This window comes from Schistocerca cancellata, chromosome 6, assembly GCF_023864275.1.
Source record: "Schistocerca cancellata isolate TAMUIC-IGC-003103 chromosome 6, iqSchCanc2.1, whole genome shotgun sequence".
NCBI classification, from domain to species: domain Eukaryota; kingdom Metazoa; phylum Arthropoda; class Insecta; order Orthoptera; family Acrididae; genus Schistocerca; species Schistocerca cancellata.
The window spans coordinates 198425688-198435163 of NC_064631.1; the positions used below are offsets into that span (position 1 = coordinate 198425688).

Here is a 9476-nt window from a genome sequence, read left to right on the forward strand (position 1 = left end):
TGTGGAAGAATCAATGGGAGACTGGGAGAAGGATGAATTGTCACGAGTATAACACAGAAGTTTGCTATTACTCACAACATTGATTCAGGTGCTAGGGGATCATTCCAAACCACGGGCACTGGCGCCCGAAGAAGAGGAGATGGTCGACTGTGGTTAACTGCTGCAACAGATGAGCACTGTGTTGTGCAACAGGCAACGCGGGAGACACATTAAACCATTAAATAGTGTGCAATTGCAGCCTTGGGACAGCAAGGCATGCAGTTTCACGCTCCACAGCAACTTGGTGACTGCATGGTAGTCGTCTCTATGACCGACGACCATTACATTGTGTTCTGATGACGACACTTTGTCGGTGCCATTTGCGATGGTGCCAAGAGCATAGGGAGTGGACCAACGAGGAGCGAGGTCGTGGGCTCCTCTCAGGTGAGAGCACAATCTGAGCAGTGATTTTGGATGTGCCCTCATATGTCGATAGGTGGACACACATAATACACCCAGGAACATTGTCGAATATGATAATTTTGGTGGTCCAGGTATTGAGGTGTGATACATCAGACTACTGACATCCAAATCTTTCAGCACAATGCACTCACTGGTCAATGTTATTGTATCACTGTACTTCTTCCCCATGTGAGTCTTTCAGGCGTTCATTCAGCCCTGATTTCATCTTTATGAAAGACAGTGCACGACCGAATGAAACAGCGCAGGTAGAGGACTTCTTGGATCGAGAGGGTATTGGACGAATGGATTGGCCTGCCCATTCCCTCTAATTAAATCCTGTGGAGCAAGTGTGGGATGCGTTGGGGAGACGCATTCCCACACTTTCAATGCACCAACGACCACGCAGAAGCTGTAGACCACGCTGGTTGAGGAATCGAACACCCTGTGAGAAGTAGTCCTTACCAACCTTGTGACCATCATGGCAACACATTACAGACCGTGCATTGCTGCCCATGGTGATCAGACCTCTTCTTAAGAACCACGTCCCGCCTTCTGTAATGTCGAGGGGCACATCACAAATCGAAATCACTTGAGTGAATTACCATATTTGAATAAAAGTGTCATTTCTTTTCGTCTTATTGCATGTTTGTTTTGGCTACTTTCTGTACTATACTGTGGAAGTCATTTCTATGTATGGTCCAACTTTCATCTAACTACGTTACTTTGCTGTGACACATGACGCGAAAGTTACTTTCGTTCTTAAGTTTTGCACACCAGTGTATACATAATCATCACTTTAAACAGGCCGACCCGAGTCTCATTCGAAAATTCTCCGTTTTACTATTCAGTGTGGCAACGATGGAGTTCATATCTCCATTGAAGCGTGGGGCATTTGTGTTTGTAAATGATCAAAGCGGACGTAGCCAGCAAATAATAGGTCTAGGAAGATCACATCGGTTGTGGTGTCCACTTTGGACAAGGTCTCACAGGCCGTCAAAGTCATATGTAGAAGGTGCTGTGACTATGCTGTTTACCGAGCGGGGTGGCGCAGTGGTTAGCACACTGGACTCGCATTCGGGAGGACGACGGTTCAATCCCGTCTCCCGCCATCCTGATTTAGGTTTTCCGTGATTTCCCTAAATCGCTTGAGGCAAATGCCGGGATGATTCCTTTGAAAGGGCACGGCCGATTTCCTTCCCCATCCTTCTCTCACCTGAGCTTGCGCTCCGTCTCTAATGACCACGTTGTCGACGGGACGTTAAACGCTAATCTCCTCCTCCTCCACTATGCTGTTTGGCTCAATGCGCGCCCGAGACTGCAAGTATTCGAACACTATGCAATTTTCAAGCACCTAGCGACTGCACTCGACCTCACCTTATCTTTTAACCAACACCAAGGTCAAGTTAAACAACTAGGAGGGGGGGGGGAATGGGACAATCAGACAAGGCTTTATCCTACTCTGCAGCTGAGTTTGTATGCCCCAGATCCCATCAGAGCAACGCAGCGGGTGTGCATATCAGTGACATACAAAATCATTGCAGCAGGAATACTGTTCACCCCTCTGGAGAAGTCATTGTGTTATGTTGGAATTGCTCCTCCTGATATTCATATGGTAGCCAGCCAAGACCGAAGTGGCAACATCTAAAGTACGTCATTGACTTTCTGACTGAATTCGAATAAGAGATTTCGAGTGACAGCTGGGGCATTAACAGTTCCACTACAGTAAATGAGACTATCTTGGAGTGCTAGAACAAGGCACGAAACATGGAAGAGACCTAAAGGAGGACCCCTAATGTGAAGTGCTGAAGAAAGGTTTATCTGAAAGTCACTGAATCGAATCGAATTTTGGCTTAACCTGAGGAAAACGTGATCTCTAGAGATAGGGACTACGTGCAGAATTTGGATGTGGGGACGAACAGAGGACTGTATGGTTCGCACAGTGTCGCTTATGTCCAGTCTCATGTACCACGGTACCGTTGTAAAACCTACCACAGGAGACCTCGAAGCTGCCACGTTTATTAGATTAGATTAGATTAGATTAGATTAATACTAGTTCCATGGATCATGAATACGATATTTCGTAATGATGTGGAACGAGTCAAATTTTCCAATACATGACATAATTAAGTTAATTTAACAACATAATTAAGTTAATATAACAACTTTTTTATTTTTGTTTTTTTAATCTTTTTTATAATTTTTTGTTTTTTTCTTTTTTTCTTAATCTATATCTAAAAATTCCTCTATGGAGTAGAAGGAGTTGTCATTCAGAAATTCTTTTAATTTCTTCTTAAATACTTGTTGGTTGTCTATCAGACTTTTGATACTATTTGGTAAGTGACCAAAGACTTAAGTGGCAGTTTAATTCACCCCTTTCTGTGCCAAAGTTAGATTTAATCTTGAATAGCGAAGATCATCCTTTCTCCTAGTATTGTAGTTATGCACACTGCTATTACTTTTGAATTGGGTTTGGTTGTTAATAACAAATTTCATAAGAGAGTATATATACTGAGAAGCTACTGTGAATATCCCTAGATCCTTAAATAAATGTCTGCTGGATGATCTTGGGTGGACTCCAGCTATTATTCTGATTACACACTTTTATGCAATAAATACTTTATTCCTCAGTGATGAATTACCCCAAAATATGATGCCATATGCAGGCAATGAGTGAATATAGGCGTAGTAAGCTAATTTACTAAGATGTTTATCACCAAAATTTGCAATGACTCTTATGGCATAAGTAGCTGAACTCAGACGTTTCAGCAGATCATCAATGTGTTTCTTCCAATTTAATCTCTCATCAATGGACACACCTAAAAATTTTGAATATTCTACCTTAGCTATATGCTTCTCATTAAGGTCTATATTTATTAATGGCGTCATACCATTTACTGTACGGAACTGTATGTATTGTGTCTTATCAAAATTCAGTGAGAGTCTGTTTACAAGGAACTACTTAGTAATTTTCTGAAAGACATTATTGACAATTTCATCAGTTAATTCTTGTTTGTCAGGTGTGATTACTATACTTGTATCATCAGCAAAGAGAACTAACTTTGTGTCTTCATGAATATAGAATGGCAAGTCATTAACATATATTAAGAACAACAAAGGACCCAAGGCAGACCCTTGTGGAACCCCATTCTCGATAGTTCTGCACTTTGAGGAATGTGCTGATTTTTGCATATTATGAGAACTGCTTATTTCAACTTTCTGCACTCTTCCAGTTAGGTACAAATTAAACCATTTGTGCACTGTCCCACTCATGCCACAATACTTGAGCTTGTCTAGCAGAATTTCATGATTTACACAATCAAAAGCCTTTGAGAGGTCACAAAAAATCCCAATGGGTGGTGTTTGGTTATTCAGATCATTCAAAATTTGATTGGTGAAAGCATATATGGCATTTTCTGTTGGAAAACCTTTCTGGGAACCAAACTGAGATTTTGTTAGCACTTCATTTTTACATATATGTGAAGATACTCTTGAATACATTACTTTCTCAAAAATTTTGGATAAAGCTGTTAGAAGGGAGATTGGACAGTAATTGTTGACATCAGATCTATCCCCTTTTTTATGCAAAGGTATAACAATAGCATGTTTCAATCTATCAGGGAAAATGCCCTCTTCCAGAGAGCTATTACACAGGTGGCTGAGAATCTTACTTATCTGTTGAGAACAAGCTTCTAGTATTTTGCTGGAAACGCCATCAATTCCATGTGAGTTTTTGCTTTTAAGCAAGTTTATTATTTTCCTAATTTCAGAGGGAGAAGTGGGTGAGATTTCAATTGTATCAAATTGCATAGGTATGGCCTCTTCCATTAACAGCCTAGCATCATCTAATGAACATCTGGGTCCAACTATATCCACAACATTTAGAAAATGATTATTAAATATATTTTAAACTTCTGACTTTTTGTTCGTAAAGTTTTCATTCAATTTGATGGTAATACTGTCTTCCTGGGCTCTTGGTTGACCTGTTTCTCTTTTAATAATATTCAAAATTGTTTTAATTTTATTATCAGAGTTGCTGAATTCAGACATGATACACATACTTCTGGATTTTTTATTAACTTTTCTTAATATATCACAGTAGTTTTTATAATGTTTGATAGTTTCTGGGTCACTACTCTTTCTTGCTGTCAGATACATTTCCCATTTCCGGTTACAAGATATTTTTATACCCTTAGTAAGCCATGATTTGTTACATGGTTTCCCAGTCTAACTGCTGTAGGCTTTCCCTGAAAAATGCAATTGTTAAATTGTTGACTGAACGTACTATTTTGGAGGACTGTTTAGTACTGCTGAATGGAGCTATGTCATATATTGTAACTAGCTGTGCACCATGATCAGAAAGACCATTCTCAACAAGCTGAGCATTTATCTGGTTAAACTTATCTTGGTCTATAAAGAAGTTATCTATCAATGAGTTGCTATCCTTTACCACCTGAGTAGGAAAATCAATAAAGGGTGTCAAATTGAAAGAATGGAGTAATACTTCAAGGTCATTTTTCCTATTACCCTCTTTCAGAGACATTGAAGTCCCCACAAATAATAATTTGCTTCCCTCTGTCTGACAGATAGCACAACAAGGAGTACAAATTTTTCAGAAATAGATGAAAATTTCCCGATGGAGACCTATATACAGTTACAATTATAAATGTGCCTCTATTTAATTTAAGCTCACAGGCACATGCTTCTATATGTTTCTCTACACAAAACTTTTTTGTTTCTATACTTTTTGCACAATGATAACTTTTGACATACACTCCTGGAAATGGAAAAAAGAACACATTGACACCGGTGTGTCAGACCCACCATACTTGCTCCGGACACTGCGAGAGGGCTGTACAAGCAATGATCACACGCACGGCACAGCGGACACACCAGGAACCGCGGTGTTGGCCGTCGAATGGCGCTAGCTGCGCAGCATTTGTGCACCGCCGCCGTCAGTGTCAGCCAGTTTGCCGTGGCATACGGAGCTCCATCGCAGTCTTTAACACTGGTAGCATGCCGCGACAGCGTGGACGTGAACCGTATGTGCAGTTGACGGACTTTGAGCGAGGGCGTATAGTGGGCATGCGGGAGGCCGGGTGGACGTACCGCCGAATTGCTCAACACGTGGGGCGTGAGGTCTCCACAGTACATCGATGTTGTCGCCAGTGGTCGGCGGAAGGTGCACGTGCCCGTCGACCTGGGACCGGACCGCAGCGACGCACGGATGCACGCCAAGACCGTAGGATCCCACGCAGTGCCGTAGGGGACCGCACCGCCACTTCCCAGCAAATTAGGGACACTGTTGCTCCTGGGGTATCGGCGAGGACCATTCGCAACCGTCTCCATGAAGCTGGGCTACGGTCCCGCACACCGTTAGGCCGTCTTCCGCTCACGCCCCAACTTCGTGCAGCCCGCCTCCAGTGGTGTCGCGACAGGCGTGAATGGAGGGACGAATGGAGACGTGTTGTCTTCAGCGATGAGAGTCGCTTCTGCCTTGGTGCCAATGATGGTCGTATGCATGTTTGGCGCCGTGCAGGTGAGCGCCACAATCAGGACTGCATACGACCGAGGCACACAGGGCCAACACCCGGCATCATGGTGTGGGGAGCGATCTTCTACACTGGCCGTACACCACTGGTGATCGTCGAGGGGACACTGAATAGTGCACGGTACATCCAAACCGTCATCGAACCCATCGTTCTACCATTCCTAGACCGGCAAGGGAACTTGCTGTTCCAACAGGACAATGCACGTCCGCATGTATCCCGTGCCACCCAACGTGCTCTAGAAGGTGTAAGTCAACTACCCTGGCCAGCAAGATCTCCGGATCTGTCCCCCATTAAGCATGTTTGGGACTGGATGAAGCGTCGTCTCACGCGGTCTGCACGTCCAGCACGAACGCTGGTCCAACTGAGGCGCCAGGTGGAAATGGCATGGCAAGCCGTTCCACAGGACTACATCCAGCATCTCTACGATCGTCTCCATGGGAGAATAGCAGCCTGCATTGCTGCGAAAGGTGGATATGCACTGTACTAGTGCCGACATTGTGCATGCTCTGTTGCCTGTGTCTATGTGCCTGTGGTTCTGTCAGTGTGATCATGTGATGTATCTGACCCCAGGAATGTGTCAATAAAGTTTCCCCTTCCTGGGACAATGAATTCACGGTGTTCTTATTTCAATTTCCAGGAGTGTATATGGCAACTCCTCCTTTCCTCATATTTTCTCTAATTACATGTGCAGAGAGCTTATATCCACTTACATTTACCTTATCAATATCAGTAACAATGTGATGCTCAGACAGGCATAGTATATCTATTTCATCCTCAGCTTCTAAATCTTCTAAGCAAACCAGAAGCTCATCTATTTTGTTCTTTAAACTCCCAATATTTTGATGAAATATTTATGTAATATTCGCAATCTTTAGATTTTGTCGTTATTTAAGATCTGACTCTGCTGTAGCCAGTCCCAAGCACAGTTTTAGAGCGAGTAACTTCACATTAAGGAAACCAGGGTCCATAAGGCTCATTCATTAATCATTCATTCATAGATCGCGTTTCTTCAATACCATCAGGATGTGGAATGTGGAAAGCTTCAATATATATACATCAACAGGCAGAAGCAATGACTGGTGACTACTTCTGTAGAGTATACTAGCAAGAAATTATGACAAGTGCTATCTACTCACACTGACAATTATGGTGATTACTTTGAGGAAAGGCACTCCTCCTATACTACTCAGCTGCTGTTATTATCCAATACTTTAAACAAACCATTTAACTTAGTGCAGATCTCTACGAGCTGTCAATATACTGGCAAAATCAAGGTCTGTCTGATACAAATATTATAATTAGACATAATTTATATTCCAGACTCCAGGTCTCAGGTGTATTCTAGAATGAGTGATTACATCTACATGTACATTTATACTCCGCAAGCCACCCAACGGTGTGTGGCGGAGGGCACTTTACGTGCCACTGTCATTACCTCCCTTTTCTGTTCCGTGTATGGTTCGCGGGAAGAACGACTGTCTGAAAGACTCCGTGCGCGCTCGAATCTCTCTAATTTTACATTCGTGATCTCCTCAGGAGGTATAAGTAGGGGGAAGCAATATATTCAATACCTCATCCAGAAACGCACCCTCTAGATACCTGGCGAGCAACCTACACCGCGATGCAGAGCGCCTCTCTTGCATAGTCTGCCACTTGAGTTTGCTAAACATCTCCGTAACGCTATCACGGTTACCAAATAACCCTGTGACGAAACGCGCCGCTCTTCTTTGGATCTTCTCTATCTCCTCCATCAACCTGATCTGGTACAGATCCCACACTGATGAGCAATACTCAAGTATAGGTCGAACGAGTGTTTTGTAACCCACCTGCTTTGTTGATGGACTACATTTTCTAGGGACTGTCCCAATGAATCTCAACCTGGTACCCGCCTTACCAACAATTAATTTTATGTGATCATTCCACTTCAAATCGTTCCGCACGCATACTCCCAGATATTTTACAGAAGTAACTGCTACCAGTGTTTGTTCAGCTATCATATAATCATACAATAAAGGATCCTTCTTTCTATGTATTCGCAATACATTATATTTATCTATGTTAAGGGTCAGTTGCCACTCCCTGCACCAAGTGCCTATCCGCTGCAGATCTTCCTGCATTTCGCTACAATTTTCTAATGCTGCAGCTTCTCTGTATACAGAGGTTACCTTAACTTCTGTAGACGTCTCTCCATTGATAACAACATGCTGTGTTCTGTTTGCTAAAAACTCTTAAATCCAGCCACACAGCTGGTCTGATATTCCGTAGGCTCTTACTTTGTTTATCAGACGACAGTGCGGAACTGTATCGAATGCCTTCCGGAAGTCAAGGAAAATAGCATCTACCTGGGAGCCTGTATCTAATATTTTCTGGGTCTCATGAAAAAATAAAGCGAGTTAGGTCTCACACGATCGCTGTTTCTGGAATCCATGTTGATTCCTACAGAGCAGATTCTGGGTTTCCCATAACGACATGATACGCGAGCAAAAAACATGTTATAAAATTCTACAACAGATCGACCTCAGATATATAGGTCTATAGTTTTGCGCATCTGCTCGACGACCCTTCTTGATGACTGGGACTACCTGTTCTCTTTTCCAGTCATTTGGAACCTTCCGTTCCTCTAGAGACTTGCGGTACACGGCTGTTAGAAGGGGGCAAGTTCTTTTGCGTGCTCTGTGTAGAATCGAATTGGTATCCCGTCAGGTTCAGTGGACTTTCCTCTGTTGAGTGATTCCAGTTGCTTTTCTATTCCTTGGACACTTATTTCGATGTCAGCCATTTTTTCGTTTGTGCGAGGATTTAGAGAAGGATCTGCAGTGCGGTCTTCCTCTGTGAAACAGCTTTGGAAAAAGGTGTTTAGTATTTCAACTTTACGCGTGTCATCCTCTGTTTCAATGCCATCATCATCCCGGAATGTCTGGATAGCTGTTTCGAGCCACTTACTGATTTAACGTAAGACCAGAACCTCCGAGGATTTTCTGTCAAGTCGGTACATAGAATTTTACTTTCGAATTCACTGAACGCTTCACGCATAGCCCTGCTTACGCTAACTTTGACATCGTTTAGCTTCTGTTTGTCTGAGAGGTTTCCGACTTTGATAAAGATCGGATTGTAGCCTATTGCGATTGCGGTTTATCGTATCGCGACACTGCTGCTCGCGTTGGTCGAGATCCAATGACTGTTAGCAGAATATAGAATCGGTGGGTTCAGGAGGGTAATACGGAACGCCGTGCTGGATCCCAACGGCCTCGTATCACTAGCAGTCGAGATGACAGGCATCTTATCCGCATGGCTGTAACGGATCGTGCAGCCACGTCTCGATTCATGAGTCAACAGATGAGGACGCTTGCAAGACAACAACCATCTACACGAACAGTTCGACGACGTTTGCAGCAACATGGACTATCGGCTCGGAGACCATGGCAGCGGTTACCCTTGACGCTGCATCAGAGACAGGAGCGCCCGCGATGGTGTACTCAACGACGA

The 9476-nt window shown here is 43.3% G+C and overlaps 1 non-coding gene across 1 annotated transcript; it reads left to right on the forward strand.

Moving 5' to 3' along the window:
• The first annotated feature begins 1477 nt into the window (after positions 1-1477).
• Trnaa-cgc (transfer RNA alanine (anticodon CGC)) lies at positions 1478-1550 on the forward strand. The gene has a single exon. It is a non-coding gene; the product is annotated as a tRNA-Ala (tRNA).
• The last annotated feature ends 7926 nt before the right edge of the window (positions 1551-9476 follow it).